Here is a 27,714-nt window from a genome sequence, read left to right on the forward strand (position 1 = left end):
GGCTACCTACATATGGCCCAAAATGTCTGAGTTAGAAAAAGAATAGTTGTAATCTTGTCTGGGGAGAAAAATTCAGTCCCCAAACATATTTTTGTTTATTATTTGATTTTAGTAGTTGCATCCTTCAAATCCAGTCTTACTAACCAATCATTTGGAATGTCTCACAGGAGGTGCATTCCCTTCATTTCGAACTGGTGATAATCCTAAAAGAATTCAACAAATGGTTGGTCTGTCACCGGGCGATGCCCCTTGTCCTCTTTAGGAAGAGATTGTTTAGGAACCTCCTTGGGTGTTCATCCATACTGGCCCTTTACCAAGAAGTGCCTTTAGCTCCTAGTCTATATTAACTATGTCTGTCTCTGAGAATAAAAAGGGGTTGAGTCTTCGCTTGGCTGGAGCTCCATAGACCTCTGTCTTAAAGTCTATTACGGTCTGCAATACCTAAGCAGCCCCTGTTAGCTTTTGCCCTAATGGATGTAGAAACAAGGCCAGATACCACCCTCCCCCCACACACTTTTGTGGTTGGCTAGTTAGGATAGTCCTCAGCTGTGGATCCACCTGGTGCATTATTTGCACTGCGAAAGGCTCCTCTGCCTCTGTGACCTCTGCTGAATCCTCAGGTAGGGAAGAATCCCCCTAACGTCTTCGGCTCTTGCTATTGGACTAGCTTTCTAAACTAAGACCTCTGGGAGGCTGGGTGTATCGACAGCTCTTCGAGCTCCCCATGCCTCCATGGGCCCCTCCGAAAACCTTCTATCTGATTTCAGTGAGGCACCCAGGATATCAAGAAGCTTATTCCGAAATGCCCGCCATTATTGGTCAGTGCTTTTTTTCAGGGTTTTATGAATTTTTTTATGTTTGTGGCCATCTTCCCATCTATTTCTGGGATTAGTGCCACCTTGCTTGCTATGGACGGTCTTGGGCATTCTGCTTCTTGGCTGCCTTTGATTTCCTCATCTAGTTGCTTCTGAATCCTACTGCTCACTTATTGGGCTACTTTCTCTGTTGGGGTCCACTTCAGAGACAATGGGTGATGAATATCGCCTAGGGTTCAGCATGCCTGCTGGTTCCTTGATCTGCTTGCCCTCTGTCCTGGAATGTTTGGGACCACCATGATCTGCTGGGAACTCGAGTTCTTCTCTCGAGTCCTCATCATTGTTCGGCTCTTCTGAATCTTCCTCATCATCGAGGATTCGCGATGGGGTAGGTTCCTCCTCTCCAGAGGTACTGCCAGGATGAAAAATGTCTCTAAACTCCTCCAAGGTGACTGCACACCTCTTTTATTTATTATGCCACCAGTATGGGCCTTTGGATGTCACTATTGGTGCTCTGCCAATTGGTTATCCAAGTATGAAAGTTAATACGGATTCTTTGCCCTTTGAAATTTAGACCAGTACTAAAGGACTCTGTGCTCCCAAATCCCTTCAATCGTCCTGAGATAACTCATGGTTAGATCAGTTATAACTCCTGTTGGCCCAGTGGAACCTGATGGAACTGCTCCGGAGTCACTTATACTTAGGCTTTCCTGTTTTCAGTTTCTATTTTTGGTAAATTTGGGTGGTTTTTTTTCAGTGTTTTCAAGTGATTTCAATACCTTAAAAGAACAGTGGTTATCAGTGGTTACTCATTTTCGCCCCATTAAAAACAACAGAAACTATGTTTTCCCAGTGTTTATGGAACGTTTTCCTTTTATTATTGCTTGCTGTCTGCATTGATAATGCATGTTATATAGACAGTGTACATACAGTGTAAATAAGGTCCAAATACATTTTTACAAATCAAACTTATCGTAGTACACACTACAATACTTCTTCAGAGAGTCTTTGGTCATGCATGCTCGCTCTTTCCTTCCAGTGTAAACTTTTATCTGTGAAAAGGCCCTCTCAACATTAGCACTTGAGATTGGCAATGCCAAATTAGCCAGTATACAATTTGCTAACTCTGGCCACTGACATAGCTTCCCATGCCAATACTGGTGCACCTGAAGATTGTGATTCTCTGCGACAGGTTCTGCAAAATATGCGTTGAACTGGGCGCATATGACCTCAGGTCAAAATAAAGCAGCACTTTTGAAACTCCTGAGAAAATGTCCCTTTACAGAAGGGATCCATAACTTGTACAGAGTACCACAGTGAGGCTTCATTAGCTTCAAATGCCGTGGTTGGTGAAGGGCTATTTCTCATACATTGTAAAATAAACGTTCCTGAATTGCTTCTCAACATTTGTTTGTTTACCAAGTGGCAACCACTCTAACATGGAATATGCTGCAGTGCCAGATTCACTAAAAGTGTCGCCCAGCCTACTCTCAAGGAGATGTTTCACATCTACACCAATTATGCTGAACACTTGGTGGACACAGGTGTTTTCAGATTCTATTTTTTTTCATTATGTCCACTACAGCAGTCATGCTTTCCTGTAGAAATCTAAGAATGCAGTAGAGTGTACTTTTTTCAAATCCCTATCAATATGTGATCAAAGATCCTCACATTTCTTGCCTTTGGCATCCTCACTCAGCAAAAGTTCTGTAAACAGTTGCCACATAGATAATATAGCATTCATGGCCTCTAGGACTGAGAACCACCAGCTACGTGACACAATTGGGAGGACTCTTTCTTTGATGCCACACAAAGCACAAAATGAGAAAAATTAGCATTTTAGTTTCTGTGCATTACAAAACATTTCACCAGAATGGACTAAAAAGTCAATAGCATTCTTCATTAACTCTGAAGATTGTAAAGATGCTTTCAGCATACCATCTAACAAGTGTCTAGGATCTCTTACAGGGAAGCACTTAGGCTTATATATCGATTTTGAAAGGTCATCACACAACTTTTTCATATACGTTACTGAATCACTGCAAATACAAACAAAATCACTCCAATCTTTGTTGAACTTGGAAAGAACTTTTTGCAGCAGTATTCCAAGTGACACTGCGGTCCATGTTTTCCAAAAGTTTGGTGTCGTGTTTTCACAAGTATCCCAGATGCTTTGTGACTGCACTCTTTTCACATATACCCGTCACTATACCTTGCATTGAATGTTTAAAGCCTGGGGTGTTTGGCAATTCACCTACTATCAATACTGACTCACAGGAAAAAGGGGCTGATTATCAAGGGTGTTTACCCATTCTCTGTGAGTAAATGTGATGGTACATACTGGTAAAGATTCTTATGAAACCTACATTTTTCCAATCAGTGAAAGACAAAACGTAGCAAAAAAATCAAATATGATATTGATATTTCCTGATTCTTTACAGTTTATAAAATAAATAAACAACACCTAAAACATGCCTCTAACCCCTGTATCTTTAGACCAAAGACCACAAAACTGAAAAAAGGAAGAAGAAACAATATTTTAGTGACATCCCTAAACAACAAAACTCAAGCAGAATGGTGTTAGCCCAGTCTTTCTTACTGCTACCTTATATAACAAAGTTGCATTGTATTCGCCCCTTTAGGAAGAAATAAAAATTACTCTTTCACTCTCCTTTTCCTTTCTTTGAATTGCATTTAGTTTGTGGTTGTGAAGGTTTTTTTCAGTGTTTATATGTTTACACTGGTGAGTGCTATTTCCCTTCCAGTGGGGTTTTATCATTTATTATAGGTTAAACCTAAAACCAGACAGCCTACTTAAACTCTACCGGACCTGAGGGCAAAAGAAAAGTTATGTGATCTCCCAGTCAGGCTGTTTGCGTGCCACTGAACCTCCTCACCTCCCGTCTTATGACCAAAGAGGAGAGAATGAGACACGCAGCACTTTTGTCCAGCCTTGTGACACCCATCTACTGGTACTGGTGCTGCACCTCATGGTATAACTTGCAGAAGTATTCTCCAATCCACTTTCCGTGGGCTTTTGTCCCATTGTGATCTGCTTCTCCTGTCCGAGCACAGTGCAGCCTGTACAGGTCTTGGAGGTAAATTGCAATCGGACCGCTTAGCCTGACTACTATAGTCCTGCGTCATTCTCCTATCATTGAATCAGGCAAGCTCGAACACTTCGCAATACCAGAAAGAAAGCAAACCTGAATAAGCATGTGGCAAAGAACTTAAAGCCCAAGTACAGTGTTCAGAGAAAAACATATTTGGCTGCTGAACAATGAACAGAGAAGAAGTAATTTTCCTCGTATTATAAGGGGACCTCGTATGAAGTTTGGGGGACTGTTGATTTTATTTCGGGACTAATGGGATATGTAGTCTTAGAGTGTTGTTGGAATATTGATGTATGTGGCCTGCTGAGCAAACAAATAGAGAAAGAAATTGCATAATCAGAGCCTCCAGTTGTGACAGAATTTTTCTCTCATTTTGATGGGCTTTCCTGGGACGTTTTTATTGAACACTAATTGCATCAAGCATTGAAGTAGTTTCATTTTTTCCTGGCATGCATGTGTTGACTTACCCATGGGCACATACTGCATGACTATGAAGCCTAAATTCCCTATGGAAAGAGAATCCAAAATCAGTGCTGCAGAAATTGGTAGGTCAAAAGATTAGGTGTCTCTAAAGATTTTGGACTGAGTGGCAGGAACAGCTCCAAAATCTTCCTTTCGAAACATTTGTTTGTTTTGAGGGATATATATTTTTCAACGATCTGGTATGGATTTGATTATTTGGTTAGTAAGGGCTATAAACTTTCCCCAACACCATAATGCACATTTACCCGATTCCTGCTGACAATGGCAAATGACACCTTATTTTCCGGTCTTCCTTGTCTGCTTCTGAATCTGCTTCAGTAGACAAAGGTTTGGATTTTTACCTTGCTCTAAGGTTGTGTTATCGGAAAATGAGAGGTCTGGCTAAATTGATATCTCAACTCAAAAATAAGAAACTCTGTCTTTATCTGTAACAGGGTAAACAACTCTAGATTGAGAACTAATCACTGATCTTATCCTTGATCGCTTTGAATTCAAAGCACTTGATACTGCGACCAAAAAGGATTCTCCAGGGTCTCAGTACACACTTAATCTTTGTCCCTGCAAAGCTAGCTGTAGTCCTCTGTTTACAAACTGCTGGTGTTGAAAAAAAGAAATATAGGGGCGGCCAGGTTTCGTAGGCAGCTATTCACACTACTTTCCTTTCCCATTCCCGAAAAGCTGTATGGACCAGAGGCCTCTCCTTCACACTTCCATGCCACCAAACCAAATACCTAGGTTAGTTGGGGGTCCCCGGAATATCTGCTGAGAATTTAGAATCTCTTGAAGGCCCTATCATAGAACAAGAGATTTGAGGGGCAATCTGGTAATTTTTCGTCTGCAAATCCCCTGGTTTTGACGGTCTTCCTATTGAGTTCTATAACACCAACATAGACCTTTTGGCTCAGAGGCTGGGCTATATAATTCATCATTACAAAAGGGAGCTCTGTCACCCTCTTTGCGGGTGGCTTGCCTGGTTTCTCTGTACAAGATGGGACGTCTGAAGATCACTTCATATAGACCCTTAGTGGTTCTCAGCAATGATTATAAGATTCTAAGTAAAAGGATTGCGTTGAGATGTGGTGCTTGCATAACTTGTTAGAAAAGCATCCACCCAGTGACCCTCCACTGCCTGTCTAATGTTAGACTCAAAAAAAGTATTTGATATGCTTGATTGGGGTTACTTGTTCTCCTTGCTATGACAGATAAAATTCAGGAGCAGGATGACGCAGTTAATTAAATTACTCATCAGGGATTTCCATTTATAGTCCTAAGCATGGAATCGTCCCACCCACATGCGGGGCCCCCGAAGTACTTCTTCAATATATATCTTCTTAAGTGTAGATTTTTGCCTTTCTTCAGGAAGGCCTGTAGAGACATTTAAGAAAGAAAATAGATAATGCAGCCTATAGGCATAGGCTTCAATGGGCCACTTCATAATGAGCTCAAAAAAGGCCAGAAGGAAGAACATATGTATAATTTTATAATGCCTTAGTGTAAATCTCCCTCACAAATCCTTTTTATGATAGAGAAGAAGGAGAAAAGGACAGTATAGCCTCATAGGCTGCCATTAAATGTTTAAAACTAAAAGCTGTGCCTTTAAGAACCCATTGACCACCAGTAACCCATCATGCTCAGCAAGTGGCAGTTGCTTCTGTTCTTTTTCCTGGCTCCGGCTGACAAGACTATGAATCATTGAGCTCAGTCTTTTTAGGCTTTATTTCTTCATAATTCTCTGTAGAAATTGGTGACACCTTTATCCAACGTTTTTCATCTCTCCCTGCCCTTTTCGATTATTTTCTGACAGAAAAGTGAGGTATTTTGTCAAATAAAATGCCTTCATTGTTAGACAAGTGCCCAAAAAGTGGGCGGAAAAAGGCCAAAACAGACCCTCACGAGGTCTGTATCATCTGTCTAGCATCATCTCACGTTCCTGACACATCATCAATGTAGGAATTTTTTGCGGTGCATCTTGCGTGAAAGAGAGAAGAATCAGCTTCATGGGACTGAAGAGAGACTGCACCAGAAAACACAGCCTGAAGGTGGGACCTCAGCTAGGGGAAGGTCAGTTTTCCACCAGAGTTCTTTCTTCCACCTCTAAAATACGTGAGAGGTGGAAAAGAGGTTTTCTGACCAACAACGACATCGGCCCCAGTCGATGTTGAGAGCATCAACATCAATGCCAGGTACAGCTCCAACTTGTTCGCTGTCTAGAGCTGGATCGACATTGAGAAAGCGATGTAATTCGTGGGAGGGAGGTCGATGTCGAGGAGTGGAACTACTAAACATGGTAATGAAAGGTCGACGTCGAAGAGTTTCTCGACGTCGAGGAGACAAGAAAGAAGAGAAGAAGAGCGCCTCCTCCAGTAGAGCCAGTTCCCCATAGAGGTCCAACTCCCAAAAATAGTTTGTGCTCTCGTACGCGCCACCATACTAGTCATCATTCTCATCACACTCCAAGATGCTAACTGTCATCTTGGCACCACTCACCTCGGCGACATAGACATCATCCAAGAGCAAGATCGAGGTCTCATCGCAGACATAAAGATGCGTCTTCCTCATCTACAAGAGAATACTCTCCAACGCTATCAGATTCTCCACCGGCCCGTACCTCCCCTGTGGATGATATCACAACCTCCCAAGAGGTTCTAGTACTTGGAGCAGCCAAGCTAAATATACAGATGTCGCACATCTGTAATATTTGAAACTCTACAACAACAAACAGCTTCAAGACCACTACTTCTACTGGTCCCTTGCCTTCTAGAACCTGCTATGGAGCTGTTTTTGACACCGGCCACTCTTAAGCCTGCTCTGTCGAGGCTGCAGAAGAAATACCGGCCTCCGGATCAAGACTCTTTATTCCTCCGCTCTGATCCCCCTCCAGATTCTGTAGTGATATTAGCGACTAAGAAACACCACTCTACTTCTCCGTCATCATCGGCTCCTCCAGATAAAGAGAGCAGAAAACTGGACTTGGCAGGCTGCAAAGTATGCAGCACTACTGCAACATTCATGAAAGCAGCCAGCGCAACAGCTCTTTTTGGCAGATATGATAGAGCCCTTTGGGACTCCATCCCTCATTTTCCTGAGCATCTCTCAAGAGATAAGAGAGAAGACTTTCTGGAGAACGTACATGAGGGGTCGATGGTGTCTAAACAAGTGATTAGTGCTGCGGCGGATTCATCCCCATCAGCTGCTCATGGTTATTGTCACAGAGTAACTTTAAGGAGCCATGTTTGGCTCTGGTTGACATACCTTAAGCCAGAGAGTCAGCAATTCATACAGAATCTTCTATTGTCAGGCTCCACGCTCTTTGGTCGCCATGTTGAAGACAAAATGGCAAGGATGAAAAGCGAAATGGACACTCTAAAAGCGGTGGGTCTAGATAGACTAAATGAACAAATAAAATCCTTCAGGCCCTACCGGTGTCGCTTTCATTCTCAGAGGGTTCAAATCTCTCGGTGATACACAGCCAGATCTCAGCAGCAACACCAGAGATCTTTCCAGCAACAATGGAAACAGACAAGAGGACGCTCTACCCATCAGCCTTCCCAGGTAGGTAAACCGGCAACAGCACCAAACCATGAGTCCTTTCTTCCCCCTCTTCCGTTACCCACTCAGTAGTTGGAAGAATGACTTATTATCTGGCAGAGAGGCAAAACATCACAAAAGACGCCTGGGTTCTGAATATTGTGCAAAGTGGATATTGTCTCAGACACACCAGTCCATCACAGTCCATCCCTCCCAAACCTTCCAAATTCCATCTCACATTGCTATGGTCAGAGGTCAACATTCTGTTACAGAAAAAAGCAGTGGAACCTCTTCCTTACAGGTACCGGAGGACAGGCATCTATTCCAGGCACTTCCTTGTGAAAAAGGACAAAAACAAATTCAGATCCATTCTCGATCTCAAAATAGCCAACAAATGAATTTGAGGAGAAAAGTTCTGGATGCTGGCATTATATCAAATCTATCACCAATTACATCAGGGAGATTGGCGTTGCTCCATCGACCTTCAGGAGGCATACCTCTACATTCTAATCACCAGAAAGCATTGGATGTTTTTAAGATTTGTTGAGGGGCAGGACCATTATCCGTTCTCAGTACTTCTATTTGGCCTAAAGTCAGGTCCCAGAACATTCTCAACGTTTATGGCAGTGGTGGCAGCCCATTTAAGCACCACATCTTCATCTACCCATACCTAGACGATTGGCTCATAAAGGCGTCAACTTCTCAAGAAGCCCAACTTAATTTCAAATGGAGCTGCAATCTCCTTCAATGGTTGGGCTTGCAAATCAACCCGCACTAGCTCCGGTTCAGATTTTACTTTTCTTGGGAGCCTCCATCCACACCAAGCAAGCAAAAGTGTGTCCTTCGGCGGAGAAACTCATCTTGATCCTTCAGAAATGTCGCTCTCTCTTGAAAGCATCTCATCCAACAATGATGGCAGTATCGTCTCTTCTCGGCACAATGGCCTCCTGCATCTTCCTAACTTCAAATGCCTCTCCAAGAATGTCTAGAGAACCAGTGGAACCAACTAATGGACAACTGGGATGACAGGATCAGGCTGTCAATTCATGCAAAACAGTCCCTGAAATAGTGGTGCTCTCCAGCCAATCTCCTGCAAGGAGACCCTCTCAGACCATAAAGACAGATGCATCACTACTAGGATGGGGAGCCCACATGGATCACCTATAGTTTCAGGGCACTTGGTCTCAGAGAGATATGACTTAACACATCTCCTAGAGCTCTGTGCAGTTCACCCAGCGCTCAAAGTCTTTCACCCATCATTCACGACCAACACCCTGCTTGTTCAGACAGACAACACCACTACCATGTACTACCTTAACAAGCGGGGCGAGGTCCAGAGCCCTGTCACTCGATGCCCTGGCAATCTGAAGGTGGCTCTTGGACAGGAACCTAATGATCATTGCAACTAACCTCCCAGGTGTTCAAAATATGCAAGCAGATGCACTCAGCAGAGCAGAGTGCTCCAAGAAAACCACCAGTATCTTCCAAAAGTGGGGCACACCAACCATTGACTTGTTTGCCACAAATGAAAACAAAAAAAGCCATGGCTTCACCTTGAGGAACTACCATCCAGGGACTCGAGGGAATGGCTTATGAATCGACTGGTCCCGCAAATTTCTTTGCCTTTCCACCAATCCCCCTGATCCCAGCAGTCCTAATCAAGCTATCCCAGTCGAACGCCAAGATGATACTCATAGCTCCAGAGTGACCATGTCATTGGTGGTTCACGGACCTGCTTCACTGGTCATTGTATCCACATCTCATGCTGCCATGCAGATCAGACCTCCTGATGAAATTCAAAGGCCAGATGGATCACCCTAATCTCTCCTTCTTGAATTTGGCTGCATGGCTCCTCAGCTAGTGCAGTTAGGACATTTGAACCTGCCACAAGACTGTATGGAGATCCTCAGAGAGGTTAAGCGGCCTTCCCCTTGTTCTGCTTATGCTTTCAAGTGGAAAAGATTTTGGATTTGGTGTTCCTCCACGAATGTGAACTCTACTGCTTGCCAAGAAGCTGTTATTCTTCCGTACCAGGTTCACCTGGCAGCTTTTACTGCCTACAGAAAATGTCCTTCTCAGACCTCTTTTTGCAAACTCTAAAGGATTTTTTAGAAGGGTTGAAGGTTTTCCCGCCCATTAGATGTCCCTCTCCTCCTTGGGAGCTCAACATAGTACTTTCACGTTTTATGCAGGATCCCTTTGAACCTATCCTCAAAGCCACCCTACAACACCTTGCTTGGAAAATGGCTTTCTTTGTAGCTATTGCATCAGCTTTCAGGGTTAGCGAGGTCCAAGCAATGTTCTCACGAACCATATACAGTATACCACTCTAACAAAGTGGTCATGAGAACTCATCCAAAATTCCTCCTGACTGTTATTTCAGACTTCCATGACAACCAGACCATCTCTTTACCTACATTCTTTCAGAATCCCTCAACTCCAGCTGAAAGAACTCTTCACTCCCTGGATGTGAGGAGCGTTCTTAAATTTTACCTCGATAAAACAAAGGACATCGACAGATTAGACCAATTGTTTGTCAACTATGGTCCGGTCTGTACGGGGTTAGCCACTTGCAAACCATTACCCAATGGATAGTTTCCTGTATTCTATTGTGCTATCAAAAGGCTAACAAAACGCTATCAACTAAACCCAAAGCACACTCAACCAGAGGTAAAACGGCTACTGCTGCTTTATTAAGGAATATCCATATTCCAAATATTTGCAAAGCAGCCACTTAGAGGCTATTCATACATTCATCAAGCACTATTGCCTAGACTAGGACGCTAGGGCAGATGCTAAAGTAGGACAGACTTTCCTCAGAAATGTATTCACTTAAACTACCGTAGTGCATTCTCTGTCCTCTCCACTGATCTTAGTAGGGATGGGCTTGCTACTCTATTCAGTGCTTATGACTATGAATGGAAATCCCCTACGAGAAAATGAATAGTTTCCTACCTGTAACTTCAATACTCTCGTAGGGGAATTTCCATTATAGTCGTAAGCTACCTTCCCTTCTCCCCAGTAGAGTGGACAGAGGTAACCACGGGATCTACATATCATAGTGCATCGCCTTAAATAAGTACTGAAGCAACTGCCACCTGCTGAGCATGATGGGATACTATTAGTCTCTGGCTTCTTAAAGGCACAGTCTTAAGTTTTAACCATATTATGACAACCTATGAGGCTACACTGTCCTTTTCTCCTCCTTCTCCATGACAAAAAGGGTTTGTGAGGGAGATTTACACTGTTTGCTAAGGCATCATAAAATTATACATATATGCTTCCTTCTGGTCCTTTTTGAGCTCAATATGAAGAAACAGGCCATTGTAGAATATGTATATAGGCTGCATTATCTGTTTTCTTTCTTAAGTGTCTCTACAGATCCTGAAGAAAGGCGAAAATCTACACTTCAGAAGATATATATTGAAGAAGTGCTCAGGTGTCCCTGCATGTGGCCGGTACTATTCTGTGCTTATGACTGTATTGGAAATTACCCTACGAGAAAACTGGAGTTACAGGTAAGAAATTATTCCTGTCAAGGCACATAAATAAAACCACACATCCCCAACTAACTTGTTCATGACACGTATTTTACACTTTATAGCGTAAAAGCTGGAGGCAGTGGTTATTTAACTGATAATTAAAATGAGAGAGGTTACTTCCTCATTGCCTTGGTCGCCCTAAACTATAGTGGAAAACAGTGGAGGCAAATCATCATATTAAGGAGGGGACAATCTCTCCTATTGACCCACTTGCAGTACCCATATGGAAACACAGGAAATGGTTGGAAACAGAAGCAGATGAGAGCTGTTAGTAAAAGAACTCTCTTAAATAAAAGTCAAAATTGATCACCAGTGTCCATTCATCTCAAGTACAAAACTCCTCATTAGACCCTGTGCAATCAGGCTCAGACGAGGCATGTGAAGGGCAAGCTATACAAAGAGTTGTGAGGGACCTGCTACATTCGCTCAAAGAGACACTGGAAGACACAGATTTACGCCTACCTCCCATTAAGACTATATGAACCCCACAGTGTCGGACTGGGGAACAACACACCACCAGACGTTTTGGTGAACAAAAGAAACAAATCTCCTTAGCGCAGAAAGGAATCTGATTCCAACTCTGTGAAGAACTTCGCCCTCCACACTGAAAAGGCAGATCGATTTCAATAACGAGCCACCTCTGATTTCAAGAGACACCCTTCTCAGTGGGGCTACACCTTTTGTCTCATCTTTGTCCGGAAAATAAAGAGAATAGTAGCACTTATTCTAGGAGCCATAAGAGACATATTGTGGCTAATGGGTGAAAGTGACCTGTGTCTTGCACAAGAGGTGCTGTATCAAAAGATAGCACTGGGCAAATGCAGAAGATAAAGAAATCCTCACCTGATGACACTGTAGCTTCTCTGGTGAGCCTGCTTCAGCATTTGAGAAGTGTTGAGATCGGTAGAGGCTGCGAAAAGCAAAACAGCCCCCCTCCTATAGCCGCAGACTCCATGAATGAAAATGAGGACACAAAGGCAGTCTCAATAGCCAGTGAGGAGCATTGTTATGTGACTTTTTATCCTACCAAGTTACACATGACAAGTCTCATACCTTGTTAGATACTTATCAGATACAGAAATCCAACAGTTTTTTGTTGGAGTCAATGAACAATATTTATCCATATCTGAAATACTTAGAGCTGCCAGGCAGCAGTGCTCCCTGTCTCCATTGTTTTTCACCTTATCACTGGACTCCCTCACTGAGAGGAAATATATCACTGAATAATTTGTAGGAAGTTGGATTGTGGGATCAATTCAAGACGACTAAGGATGCAGGCATCATACTGTTATCAAATACAGACCCACTCAGAGTGGTGTTTAGGCCTAGACAAAACTCAGGATAGATTGGAGACAAACGACTCAGCCACTCATGAACGGATGTCTGAGACTCCCCAGTATAAGCAAATACTACAAAGCATCCCAATTAGCATGCATAGAATTAGGGGAAAGAACAAAGTTTGAAAAACCTTGGTGCTTCATTCACTAAGTAAGCAGGACACAAATCTGGAAAGTACTGTGAATGTATAGGCAACTCTGGGGCCTATACTCCTCCTTAGTAAGTAGGCCCACCCTCGTGTTACAGGAAAATGTGGCAAGAGAAGTGGTCCACTCCTCACACCCATCCCAGTTCACACTGATTTTATGCAAACCTTTTATTTTTAATATCTTTTTTAAAGTTTCTCTTAGAGTTGGAGTTGGCAGGAGTCCCCTGGAACACTGCCTACTCCCCAGAAACATATTCCACAATTCACATGGGTGAAGTGATCCAAAGGGAACCTCTTCCCTTTTGCAAACAAGTTACCACCCCAATTTCGGTGCCGGTACTTTCAATGATTTGCAACCGAAATTTCGGATACATCTAGTAGCAATTCACTATTTAGAGCAGCTGCCCTCAACGCGCCCTCTCCAAAGACTGAATCGGAATTGAGTTGCAGTCCCATTTTAGAAGTTAGTAAATCTTCAGAGACTGCTAAAATTGAAACTTAGGAGAACTCTTTTTTGCAGTTAAAACTTCGGTTTGGGTGTTTGAAACTATAAAAAAAAGTTAGTGCATCGGGACCTAAACCTTTTGACATACTCAAAAGTGAATTTAAACTTCTTGAAGAATTTTGAGAGATGAGTGCACTCCAAAAACGGCAAGTAAAATATTATTGGAAATATACAAGCTATTCTTACATACCTATAAGATTTAGAAATACGGAAAAGATGGGAAAAAAGATGGCCGTTCATTCACCAATGAAGAATGGCACAACATATTTACAAGAACATGTTCAGCAGTCAAAAGCACTGTGGCAATGGAAGTAACATCCATACTCGCATTTTACAAGGGCCACTCTCCGATGAACTTTATTATTGCTTTGGTACTGCATGAATACTTAACACATTGCCCTAAGTGAAGCCTGCCTGCTCTATGTCATAGCTACCAGAGGATTGAGCTCAGGTTAATTTAGTGACTTTGAGGGTTCACCCTGACAATGGTTGTGATTATTCTTTGAGAGTCCAGCAAGAGGCGAAAACTCCAGGGCGAGCACACAGAAAAGGTGGATCTCTTCCACCCTGAATCTGGTGGATAATCACTTTTTTAAGATGGTCTTCGTAATATTCCTACCTAGGTAGGTATCCTTAAGCTTAAGTTTAGAGAGCCCCTCTGAACACAGAGAAAAGAGTAACAACGTGAAAGTTGCTGTGCATTATCTTGTCTTCTTCCATAATGGACAAAAAATTGGGAAGCATGCCACTGCGAGAATAGCCAGATCAGTTTATTAACCTTACTATGTTAAAGAATATGAATTTCCTCCTTTCTCAGTAATGGAGCCTCAGTTCATCCAAAATGTGCAAATTGAAAACCAGGCCGCTGCCTCCCAGAACTGAAAGCACTGCAGATTTATTTGCCTTATTTTGAAATGCTAGCCATTGAAAGGTTAGTGACAGGAGTCAGTGACCCTGTTTATATTCGGCACTCGTGCCGTTTATCAACAGGTGGAAGAACAATGCGTGACAACTACTTATGTATTACTTTATAAAACCCATTCTGTAATTGGGAAATGGATACTAGGGCTGTGTACGGTTACAGTTACGATGCAAGAGTTGTTTTTGGAAGCAATTATGGGCACACCTACTACATTAGTATCCTATGAGTTTTCTTCCCTTCCTGCAAGTGTAGTAATCCTTCATTTAGGAGTCTCATAACAGTGCATTTCCCTCATTTGCAAGTTTCTTTGCAGGTATTAGACTGTTCGAGGCATGTGGGCTGCTGAATTCATATCTGTGCATAGATCGCCGCCTAGTGTTGGGTCCGGATGTTTGCACGTTGTTGTCCTGGAAGAGTCTTCGAAGTATCCTTGGATAGGTGACTCCTCCCCTGGACTACAGTGCGCATGGGCATCCTCTCCATCCTCAGATTGTTTTTTTCCGCCATTGGGTTCGGATGTGCTATCTTAGCTCAAGTTAGGAAAATATTTTTTCGAGGCCAAAAGGCCTTTAGTTCGCGTCGGTACTGTTTATCGATCGGGTTTCGATAGAATTTGTTAGTTTACTAACTTTCAGCACCGACTGCTTTCGCATTTACCTGTCCATCGACTACTTCGACGATGGAATCCAGGACGCCATTCAAAAGGTGTCCCGTATGCAATGCGAAGTACCCACACATCGACGTCCATCCGGTGTGCAACAAATGCCTTTCGCCGGACCACGACGAATCAACATGCATGGCCTGTGCCCGGTTCCGCTCGAAGAAGACTCTGCGGAATCGACGAGCGGCGAGACTCGAGGCGCAGCACGCGGCACCGGCCCCAACAGACATCTTCGGCGAGGCCGAAGACGTCGAGGAATTGGAAGTCTTGCCCTCCAGTCCCGTTTCCGAACACGAACCCGGATCGGACGAGGAAGACGAGTCACTCTTCCACAGAGGTGAAGACGACACCGAGGTAGGAGACGACGAGGAGGCCTTCGGGGCCGAAGAAAGTAGCTCCAATGATGAACAAGGCCTACCTGTTCAAACCGTTCAAACACCAGTGCCACAGCCTATGGCTCCGGTCGAGGGATCGCCTTCGGGCCTTACCCGAGACCCATCCCGCAGTTCTTCGGCCCCGCCCTCGGGCCCGGCCTCGGACGTTCAGCGGCAGCCATTACTACATAAACAGGCTGGTTTCCCTACCACAAAACCGAAACCGAAAGCTGCTCAGGTTCCACCGAAACCGAAAATGAAAGTAGCGCTGGTCGGATCGAGGCCTTCGACGCCAGCGCACCGCGTCGGCACCGACCGCACCAAGAGGGACTTCGGTGCCGAACTTGAAGCGGGCGACGTTGGAGTCGACAAACGGAAAAAAGCCATCGGCACCGACAAACCTGCTCGGCTACCGGCACCGACGACACCAAGGGCCGTACCGCCTGCTGTGTCTCACATCGCTCCCTCGACGACACCTAAGCCTCAGGTATCGAAGACTTCGACGGTGATCTCTTCACCCCGACTCGATGACCCGCCGGCACCGAAAAAATCTACGGCCGCCTCTACGAGCCTGGCCGGTGCCAAAGCCTCGAAGGCGCCCCAAGTACGACCTGGTGTGACGCAAGGCAGCAAAACCACACCTGTCCTCCAGGACACGTCGGGCTCCGGTTCGGTCGGAGCTCCCGCAGCCTCTTCGGTGCCGACCAACATTACCTTCGGCTTGCCTCCGTCAACAATCCCAAAAATGTTCCAACTCAGGACACGGGTCACCCAAACTACGGTCACACCTGCTGAGACGTCTCCGGCACGTATCATCGACGCCGGCACGGGCAGGATGATTCTCCAGGACCGAAGGATAACTTCGGAGCCGCCATTGGACCCTTTCAGGATCCCACTAAAAAGGAAGTTGCCTGCAGAATCGGAACCTCTCCTTTATGAACCCTTCCATTCATCCTACCAGGATCCACACCGGTTCTCCCCCACACGCTCCGATACAGACGCATTGGAGGACTACATGGCTGACCAAGTCCCCTACCATGTAGACACGGACCCTGATGACCAGCAGGACCCTGATCAAACTTGGGGCGACCCTGCAGACCCCAGTGCACCTCTCGATGCACAGGATCCACAACTCTATGGGGCAAAGACATCTCCTACGGAGGATACTGCGGCGTTCAATGCTCTTATCGAACGTGCTGCCAATAACCATGGGGTGCAGCTTCACTCTGATACCATCGAAGATGACTTTCTAATGGACACCTTTGCATCCTCAGAAAGACATGTAAAGACTCTGCCAATGTTGAAGGGGGTCCTCAAACCAGCCAAGGACATTTTCAAAGAACCCACCAGGGCACGAGTGATAAACCCCAGGATTGATAAAAAATACAGATCAGCACCTGGGGATCCTACTTACATCAGAGGACAATTACCACTCGACTCCATCGTCGTAGCGAATGCACGCAAGAGGGCACACTCGCAAACAACAGGTGACGCTCCTCCCCCGGACAAAGAGTCCAAGGTGTTAGAAACCTCTGGCAAGCGAGTTGCCGCCCAAGCTGCCAACATATGGCGCATAGCCAACACTCAGGCGCTCCTTGCTCGCTATGATAGAGCGCACTATGACACACTTGAGCAAATATTCCAACATCTCCCTGACCAGTTCAAGGAAGGCGCAGAAATGCTCATCAGAGAAGGACAGCTACTAACGAACGCTTCCATCAAATGCGCACTAGATGCTGCAGACACGGCTGCCAGAGCCATAAACACAAGCGTCATGTTGCGACGACATGCCTGGCTACGGATCTCAGGATTCAAGCCTGAGGTACAAAACAATATACTGAACCAGCCCGTCAACCCCGACTATTTATTTGGGCCAGAGGTTGACACCACCCTCGAAAAGATAAAAAAGGATACGGACACTGCAAAGTCCATGGGCGCACTACAAACTCAGTCCTTTCGGAGCGGCTCCTTTCGTCGCCCCGGAAACAAGGGAGCAGGTAGAGGACAGGGGTCACAACAAACATATAACAAAGGCAATACACAGACCACCTATAATAAAAACACCCGAGGTGGATATCGTGGCTCCAGCACAAAGGGCAGAGGACGCGGCTACGGCAACACCAGGTCCTCCCCCAAGAACAAGCAGTGACGCCCTCTCCCTTCCGCCCGACCACATAACACCTGTCGGGGGAAGGCTACAAAGGTTCCTGTCCACGTGGAATTCCATCACCACGGACAGGTGGGTCAAAGATATTATAAAATACGGTTACTGTCTGGAGTTAACCTCCACTCCACCCACAATACCACCAAGAAGCCGTCCTATGTCCTCAGAGCACTTAACGCTCTTACAGCAAGAAGTGCAAAGTATGCTTCTAAAAGGCGCTATAGAGGTCGTACCCATCCACGAGCAGGGTGGGGAGTGTACTCCCTCTACTTCTTAATTCCAAAAAAGGACGGGTCGCTCAGACCTATATTGGACCTGAGACCCCTGAACCAGTACATTCTTTCAGAGCACTTTCATATGCTCACTCTACAGCAAGTCCTTCCGCTTCTCAAGCAGGGAGACTTCCTAGCCACACTGGACCTCAAGGATGCGTACTTTCACATACCCATCCACCCCTCACACAAAAAATACCTCAGGTTCACTGTTCAGGGGCAGCACTATCAGTTCAAAGTCCTTCCCTTCGGCGTGACAACAGCGCCCAGGGTTTTCACGAAGTGCCTAGCTACGGTGGCAGCACATCTACGGAGGCAGCATATACACGTCTACCCCTACCTAGACGACTGGCTCGTTCAAGCGAAGTCAGCCCAGCAATGTGCAAGCCACATGTCCCGCACCATTCACCTTCTTCACAGTCTGGGATTCTCACTGAATTATCCAAAGTCCCATCTCCAGCCCGCACACGTACAACAGTACCTAGGTGCGACTATAGACACTCTGGCGGCCACAGCTCAGCCAAATTTAGTGAGGATCAACAGCATACAACTGCTGATCTCCAAATTCAAACCCAATCACTCACTTCCAGCGCGAGTGTTTATGCAGTTGATAGGCATGATGGCCTCCTGCATCTTCATAGTCCCGCACGCGAGATTACATATGCGCCCACTTCAGGAGTGCCTAGCACGTCAGTGGAATCAGGCTCAAGGACAGTTAAAGGACCTAGTGTTGGTGAGCGGTCGGGCATACAACTCTCTGCATTGGTGGAATCCACAAAACCTTTGCAAGGGCCGACCGTTCCAAGAGCCTGTCCCACAAATAGTACTGACAGCGGACGCGTCTCTCCAGGGATGGGGAGCTCATGTACTCCACTACACAGTGCAAGGACTATGGACAACACAACAAAAGAAGTTGCACATCAACCTTCTGGAATTGATGGCAATCTTCCTAGCCATGAAGGCATTCAAAGTACATCTATGCAACAAGGTCGTGTTGATCCGGACGGACAACATGACCGCAATGTACTACATACAGAAACAGGGAGGCACACACTCTCCACAGTTGTCTCATCTGGCTCAGAGCATGTGGAAGTGGGCCATTCAAAGGAACATGTTCCTCATGGCGGAACACCTCCCTGGCAAGGACAACCAGATGGCGGATCTGCTCAGCAGACACAGCCACCAAATGCACGAGTGGGAGTTACACCCATCAGTACTCCAACCGTACTTTCAGCAGTGGGGTCATCCGGAGATAGACCTATTCGCGACAAGCGAAAACGCAAAATGCCCAAGCTTCGCCGCCAGATTCCCACATCCGCAGTCGCAGGGCAATGCGATATGGATGAACTGGTCCGGCAGATTTGCGTACGCTTTTCCCCCAGCGCCATTGATACCGCTAGTGGCCCGCAAACTCCGACAACACTCCCTGACACTCGTCCTAGTTGCTCCCACGTGGGCACGCCAGCCGTGGTACACCACCTTCCTCGAACTTTCCGTGGTGCCGCATCAAAGGCTGCGGATCAAACCCGCGCATTTAACGCAGAACCATGGAGAGGTTCAGCACCCAGATCCGCAACAGCTGAATCTGGCGATCTGGCTCCTGAAGTCCTAGAGTTTGGCTATCTCAACCTGCCACCTGACTGTATGGACATCATCAAGGAGGCCAGGAGACCCACTACCAGAGCTTGCTATGCAGCCAAATGGAAAAGGTTCGTCATTTATTGCGGTAATAATGACATCAACCCGCTGGACGCATCCATCCAAAACATCATCTGTTATCTCTTACACCTATATCGATGCAATCTGGCGTACACCTCTATACGTGTCCATTTGACCGCAATATCAGCCTATCTGCAAACCAGGCAGCACCTCTCTCTATTCAGAGTGCCTGCCATCAAAGCATTCTTGGAAGGGCTCAAACGAGTCATTCCACCTAGTCACCCACCGGCTCCAATGTGGAACCTCAACTTGGTCCTCACACGCCTGATGGGTCCACCCTTTGAACCTCTACACTCATGCGAGATTCAATTCCTTACCTGGAAAGTGGCCTTCCTAGTAGCGATCACTTCCCTTAGAAGAGTTAGTGAACTCCAGGCACTAACCGTTCAAGAGCCATTTATTCAGGTTCACGCCAACAGGGTCGTACTACGTACCAACCCCAAGTTCATGCCCAAGGTAATATCGCAGTTCCACATGAACCAGACTATTGAACTGCCCGTTTTCTTCCAAAACCCACAAACTGTTGCAGAAAGGGCACTACATACACTAGATGTACGGAGGGCCCTCATGTACTACATCGACAGGACTAAACCATTCAGGAAGACAAAACAACTGTTCGTTGCCTTTGCCCCACACCACAAAGGTAACGCCATCTCCAAAGCAGGGATAGCCAGATGGATAGTTAAGTGTATTCAAATCTGTTATCAAAAGGCAAAACGCACATTAACTATTCCACCACGAGCCCACTCAACACGTAAGTTGGGGGCTTCCATGGCCTTCCTAGGAAATATTCCCCTGCATGATATATGCAGAGCAGCCACATGGTCCACTACACACACATTTACAAAACACTATTGCGTAGATGTGCAGTCAAAACAGCAGGCAGCTGTAGGACAGGCTGTTCTCAAAACACTTTTTCAGACCGCTGCAGCTGGCACGGGTAGCCGCCGCTAATAGGAGGTACTGCTATATATTCTATGCACAGATATGAATTCAGCAGCCCACATGCCTCGAACTGAATATGCTACTTACCAGTATGCATCTGTTCTTGGCATGTAGGGCTGCTGACATTCATATCGCCCTCCCTCCTCCCCGGCGCCTGTCGCAGCTGCAGCTCTCAGAATTACTGCAAGCATGGTCATCACTTTCTGTATCTACTCCATCACTGCCACAATGGCGAAAAACAATCTGAGGATGGAGAGGATGCCCATGCGCACTGTAGTCCAGGGGAGGAGTCCCCTATCCAAGGATACTTCGAAGACTCTTCCAGGACAACAACGTGCAAACATCCGGACCCAACACTAGGCGGCGATCTATGCACAGATATGAATGTCAGCAGCCCTACATGCCAAGAACAGATGCATACTGGTAAGTAGCATATTCAATATACTAGCAATTGGGAAAAGATCTAAAAAGAATCTTACCAGTGAGGTTTTGAGCTAGTTCTTTTGATGCAATCCACTAATTGATTCCATGTTGAGTTTGAAGTAGACAGTGTATAGTTCTCCAGTTTGAGCACTTTCATTATATCACCATGCATTCTCTATCTTAACCTTTGTGGAAGAACAATTTTAATTCTGCCTTTACAAAAGTATAAACTGAAAAACTTCACCTCTGTCAAGTGCACTTAAAGAAGATGACAGTAACTAAAGTTCACAAATGTAAAGTACTCCAAGATCCGTCCCGTCACAGTGAGGATTACAAAATCATGGTACTCTAAAGAAGATCTCTAGGTAATATGTGACTTTTTATTCTCTGACAAATGTTTTTTACCGTACACATCAAGGGAATTTGCCTTGTTACTTGAAAGGGAGAGAACAGAAATGTGCCATATTTACTAAAATATGGCGCACTTCTCTCTCCAATGTGTTGGTGCACTTGTGGATGTGTAGCGCCAAAGCAGGCATCTTCGTGCCACGATGCAAGGATGCCTGTGTTGTGGTCAGAATAGTTTTGTGCAGGAAGGTTACCTTCTTGTACAAAAACTGTTCCTTGAGGCTCATTCTTCTTTGTAAATGTCGTGTAAAATGCAGAGTTTAGTCAATCTTGGTTTGCGTAACAATACATGGGTAGATGCTCAGGAACGCCCATTCTCCACCCATGTAACACCTCCCTGATGCAAGGTAATGCTAGGCAGTGCATTGTTACTTTTTGTTTTGTAAATCCCAGATTACATTTTGTGTCCTGGCTCCGCCCCAAAAAAGTGGTGCACCCACTATGCAAAATATTAGTAAATCTGGGCCAAGGTGTTTTCTGTTAAATCCTTGAACTTGCACTTGAGTTTGAAATGAACCTAGTCAATGTGTGCACTATTCTCTGGTTGGTCATGAGATAGCAATGTATGGCAGTTTCTCTTCCAGGGGACTCATCAATAGTCATAAGCAATGAATAATCCCCGCCCTAGTGCGGGACCCCGGAGCATATATAAAAATACATATTTATGTGTATGATCAGAACCACAAGTACATAGTACTTCCAAAACATACATATACATGTTTATACACATAAATATGCAGCCTATTATAGAGCCAATAGACTAAAATGCCAAAATTACATGGGCTTCTATTGCAAGAAAATAATATCACATGTAAATAGTGTAATATAGAACATATACTGCAGTAGTGTTCAACAACAACCCTTTATTTTCATAAAAGAAAAACAGGTAATAGCAGGCCATTTGTTCTTAGGCTGCATAGATGAATAATCATCACAGTATAATAAAAAAAAAATGGCACCTTGCCTTTAAGGCTTCAGAGAACGTGGGCACCGTGCCTTTAAGACCTCCAGGAGCCTCCTGCTCCCATCATCCGGCTCCTTCTGTGAGGATCCTGGAGCTTGAGCTCGTTCTTGCTTGACTTTTTCTAGTCAGAAATTGGTTTCCTACAACTTTATTCGACATTTGCCTTTGCTGGTATTATTTTCTAATTCTTTCCTGACAATTTTACAATCTTTTTATGTCAGAAATGCCAGCTTTATTTAACAAATGTCCTTCCTGTGGGAAGAAAATGGCTAAATCTGACCCTCACTCTGTGTGTATTGTGTGTCTGCCATCCTCACACAATCCACAGAAGTGTTACTACAGCCAACAATTTTCGAACAGAACTCTGCGTGACCGAGAGAAGATCAGAGTCCATGCGTCAATAGAGAGAGGAAAAACTAAAAGTGGCCTTGAGAGTATTCCCAAGAAGCCCTCCTCTCATGGAAAACAGAAAAGGTGTTGATCGGCTTCCCCAGCTTCCAGAAGAAAGCAGATTCCAGATTGCTCGCCGTCTACGTCGAAATCAGCGTCATAAAAACGAGTAAGTCGACGTCGAAGGACAGATCGCCTTTGAAGCGACGGGAACCTCCGTCGACGAAAAGTAAGTCGATGTCGAGGCATACTTCGGGCTCGAAGTATATGGATGACAACAGACCACGAAGATCGGCGTCAAGAGGATCGACGACGAGAACACCCTCTCCAACCCACAGACGGTCGACGTCGAGGGCAATATCACTGTCGAGGAAGTCGACGTCGAAGGTGCCACACACCTACCAGCGTTCGACGTCGAGAAGACTGTCACGGTCGCCGTCGAAGAGACCGACATCGAGGGCATCACCACAGAGACACAAATCTTCAAGTGTGTCTCCACAGCAGGGGTCGACGTCGGTGGTGGCATTGTCCGGATCATCGTCGAGGCATCGCTCGACATCAAGGGAGAGAATTCTCGCCGCTTCAGGAGACGCAACAGAGAAGCCAAGATCGACGTCGAGAACACAGCGGTCGACGTTGAGAGAAGTGTCATCTTCTCCTGGCATCAACATTATTCAGATCACACCGGAGGGCTCTCCGGCTCCTAGAGAGAAATCTTCTCCTATTAACAAATCTCCCTGATGGATAGAATGTATATGATGCTGGAAAGTACCACCTAGAGTACCGGGCTCGGAATTCTCCAAGTCTCTTTCGCCATCTTGAGTCTCTGGGGGACCCCCTCGACGCAGGTCTCCAAGAAGATCTAGGTCCCCAGCAACACGGCGTTCAAGATCCAGAGGGCACTCACGTTCTCACCGTTCTCCTCCTAAAAGAAGACATAGATCTTATTCATCTACAAGGTCTTCCATTAGGGATTACTCGCCTACTTTATCTACGACCCCTCCATCCAGGGTGTCTCTGTTTGACGATATCGGAACTTTTAATGAAGTTCTCTGCAGGGGTGCCAACAAGCTAAATATCAATATGTTTACACCTCCAGTTTCAATGTCTGTCACCTTTGAAACCCTTAACCATAGGTCGTCAGCAAGGCCTCTGCTTCCCTTGGTTCCACGTCTCCTAGAGCCAGCAATGCATACCTTCCTGACTCCGGCCATGGTGGGTTCAGCTCCCACACGGATTTCCCAAAAATATGAGGCTCCAGAACATGACCCTTTTTTTCTTCGTGCTGACTCACCTCCAGACTCAGTCATAGTGGCTGCAGCCAGAAAGGCACATTCAACTACATCTTCTTCAACTGCCCCATCAGAGAAGGACAACAAAATATATGGATTCTGCAGGTAAACAAATGTGCAATACATCTGCTTCGGTAATGAAGGTGGCTAGTGCTTCCTTCCTGCTGAGTCGGTACGATAGGTCTCTCTGGGACTCTTTGGCGAGATTTACAGAGAAGCTACCAAAGGAGGATCAACAGGACTTCCAGGAGATCCTGCAAGAAGGCGGACTGGTAGCTAAACAGATCATCAGTGCAGCCGCGGATACATCTGATTTGGCGGCCCATGGATACTAGCATGGCATTTGCTCGAGGCGCTCAGCATGGCTTCGTCTTACGGGACTAAAGCCAGCTGCACAGAGAAAAATCATGAACCATCCATTTAATGGATCTTTTCTGTTCTGTTCCCATGCGGACGACGAAATGTCCAAAATGAATACTGAATTGGACACTCTGAAAGCTGTTGGCTTGGAGAAGTGGAAAGAATTTAGGCGAAGGTTCCGTCCCTATGATCAACTTTCCTTTCAACAGAGGGTTCAAACCCTCATTGGAACACGCAAAGTCAAAGTCAATCCAGGTCCCACTACCAACAAAGAAGACCTGGACAGGGGGAGCGGATCTACAAAACAGCAGTCCAATGCTCCTAAACAACCAGCTAAAAAATGAGGGATGGCTTCCACTATGCCCGTTGACCACTCCGGTGGGAGGAAGTGTTATGTTACACCTGGAGGAGTGGGAGAAACTAACAAAGGACAAGTGGGTTCTAAATATTGTGCAAAATGGCTATCTGCTCAGATTCAAATCCCCACTGCCATCAGTTCCTCCGCGGCAAAAGCCTCTTCAAGGACACCACTTGTTACAATCAGAAGTGAACGTTCTCCTACAAAAACATGCCATAGAAAAGGTCCCTATTCCACAAAGAAGGCAAGGGATTTATTCTCTTTATTTTCTGGTGCAGAAAAGGTCCTACCAGAGAATACAGACCAATACTCGACTTGAAACTGCTAAACAAATACATTCGCAAAGAGAAGTTTTGAATGTTGGCGTTAAATCAAATATTCCCTCAGCTCCATCAGGGAGACTTGATGTGTGCTATAGACCTACAGGACGCATACTTTCATGTTCCAGTGTCCATAAAACATTGCAAATTTCTACGGTTTCAAGTGTCATCCCAACATTTTCAGTTCAAGGTTCTCCCGTTCGTGCTCAAATCAGCTCCCCGAACGTTTTCGAAATGCCTGGCAGTGGTGGCAGGGTTTCTTCGCAAGCACAGGATATTCATATATCCTTATCTGGACGACTGACTCCTGAAGAGCTCGTCACCTGCTCTGCTTCAGACTCATCTCTCGTACGGTCTATAACTACTGAACAGGTTGGGTCTCCATGTAAACTTCAAGAAATCAATCTTCAACCCATCTCAGAAGATCCACCACCTGGGTGCCTCCCTGGATACTTCAAAAGCAAGCGTGTGTCCTTCGGAGGAGAGCTTATCCTCAATTCATGAGGAATGTCGCAAGATTCTTCTCATACAGTATCCCACAGTCAGACAGGTGTCATCACTGCTGGGATCAATGGCATCCTACATCTTCATCGTACCAAACACCAGATTAAACATGCGTCCTTTGCAACGATCTCTGGAGGACCAATGGATGCAGATATCGGGGCGCTGGGAGGATCAGGTGCTTCTCTCCCAATCGGCCAAGGAATCCATCAAATGGTGGATGAAGAGATCCAATCTGATGAACGTAGTTTCCTTTCACCTGGACCCTCCTACCCAGACGATAGTCACGGATGCTGCACTCCAGGGATGGGGTGCTCACACCGGTACTTTGCAAGTTCAGGGCCTGTGGTCAGAGACAGAACAAAGTTACCATATCAATCTCTTACCGTTGTGGGTAGTACACTTGGCTCTCAAATCACTGTACTCTTCATTCCAGTCTCGGTCCCTTCTGATTCAAACAGACAATACCACCACCATGCATTACTTAAACAAACAGGGGGGGTACCTGATCGAGACCTCTCTCTCTAGAGTGTCAAAACATCTGGAAGTAACTTCGCGCAAGAGACTTAAACATTTTGGCAATGCATCTCCCGGGGACTCTCAATGTCCAGGCGGACTCCTTAAGCAAAGAATTCATCGAGGCCCACGACTGGGTTCTAAACGACGAAGTCACTCAAAGCATCTTCCGAAACGGGGGAGCACAAGACTTCGACCTGTTTGCAGATACGGTAAACGCAAAATGCTCTGTCTTCGCATCCAGGTTTCCCCAACCAGGCTCTCGGGGCAATGCCCTTTTGGTAAAATGGTCTCGGACATTACTGTATGCCTTTCCACTAACTCCGTCGATTCCCACAGTGATCAACAAGTTTTACAGGACCAATTCCAGAATGATTCTGATAGCCCCGGAATGGCCCCGTCAGTGGTGGTATCTGGATCTCCTTCAGCTATCGGAAGTCCCGCACATGAGGTTACCATGCCGTCCAGACCTATTATCCAAGAACGAAGGAAGGTGTTTCACCCCAATCTCTCATCCCTAAGATTGATGGCATGGCTCCTGAAGTCCTTCAATACGGACACCTAGATTTGACTCCGGAATGTATGAACATTATAAAAGAGGCCAAGAGACCTTCCACTAGACAATCCTATGCTTTTAAGTGGAAGCGTTTTTACTTATGGTGCACGAACAATGGACATGATCCCGTCCGAGGTCAAGAACAGGTGCTTTTAGCAAATTTACTGCATTTGGCCAAATCTGTCCTTAAATTTTTCTCTATTAAGGTCCATCTTGCAGCTATAACAGCATATAGAAAATCCCTAAATCAGATTTCCTTTTTTAAAATCCCTGTGGTCAAAGATTTTCTCGAGGGATTAAAAAAGGTTTATCCACCAGTAAGGGCTCCTCCACCCTGGGATTTCAACATTGTTCTAGCAAAATTGATGGATGCTCCCATTGAGCCTATTCACAGAGCTTCTTTACAACATTTGACATGGAGCACTGCTTTTCTAGTGGCAATCACCTGTGCTTGCAGAGTTAGTGAGATCCAGGGGCTATGCTGTAAAGAGCCCTACACTGGTTTTCATGCAAACAGTGGTTTTAAGAACACATCCATGTTTTTTACCCTAAGTAGTCTCGGATTTCCACATTAATCAGACAATCTCTCTCCCCACGTTCTTTTCGAATCCTTCAAATCCTCCGGAAAGGTCCCTCCATTCTTTGGACCTCAAGAGGATTCTGAAGTTCTACTTAGATAAGACAAAGAGCTTGAGGAAAACGGACCGACTGTTTATAAACTATGGGTCCATAAATACTGGTTCTGCAGCTTCTAAAAGATCTATCTCTAGGTGGATAGTGTCTTGTATATCTTTGTCCTATCAATTGACCAATAGAGTCCTCCCTGGCAAGCCTAAGGCCCATTCTACCAGGGGAAAGGCTTCTACCACAGCTCTCCTTAGAAACATACCTATGGCAGAAATTTGTAAAACAGCCACATTGCGTTCAGTACATACTTTCACGCACCATTACTGTTTGGACTCTGATACACAGGCGGATGCCCAATTCGGGCAAGCCTCACTCAGAAATCTGTTTGGATGATTACATATTAGATGCTATGTTAAATGTTCTGGTTACTGTTTGCTCGTCCGCGAGGAAGTGGTTATAGGCTTGCTACT

General features: G+C 45.4%; 1 protein-coding gene across 3 annotated transcripts in view; it reads left to right on the top strand.

Moving 5' to 3' along the window:
- The window catches only part of KAT14 (lysine acetyltransferase 14), a 532,637-nt gene that overhangs the window by 197,190 nt on the left and 307,733 nt on the right, over window positions 1-27,714 (top strand). The window lies entirely within an intron of this gene.

Source organism: Triturus cristatus, chromosome 6, assembly GCF_964204655.1.
Source record: "Triturus cristatus chromosome 6, aTriCri1.1, whole genome shotgun sequence".
NCBI classification, from domain to species: domain Eukaryota; kingdom Metazoa; phylum Chordata; class Amphibia; order Caudata; family Salamandridae; genus Triturus; species Triturus cristatus.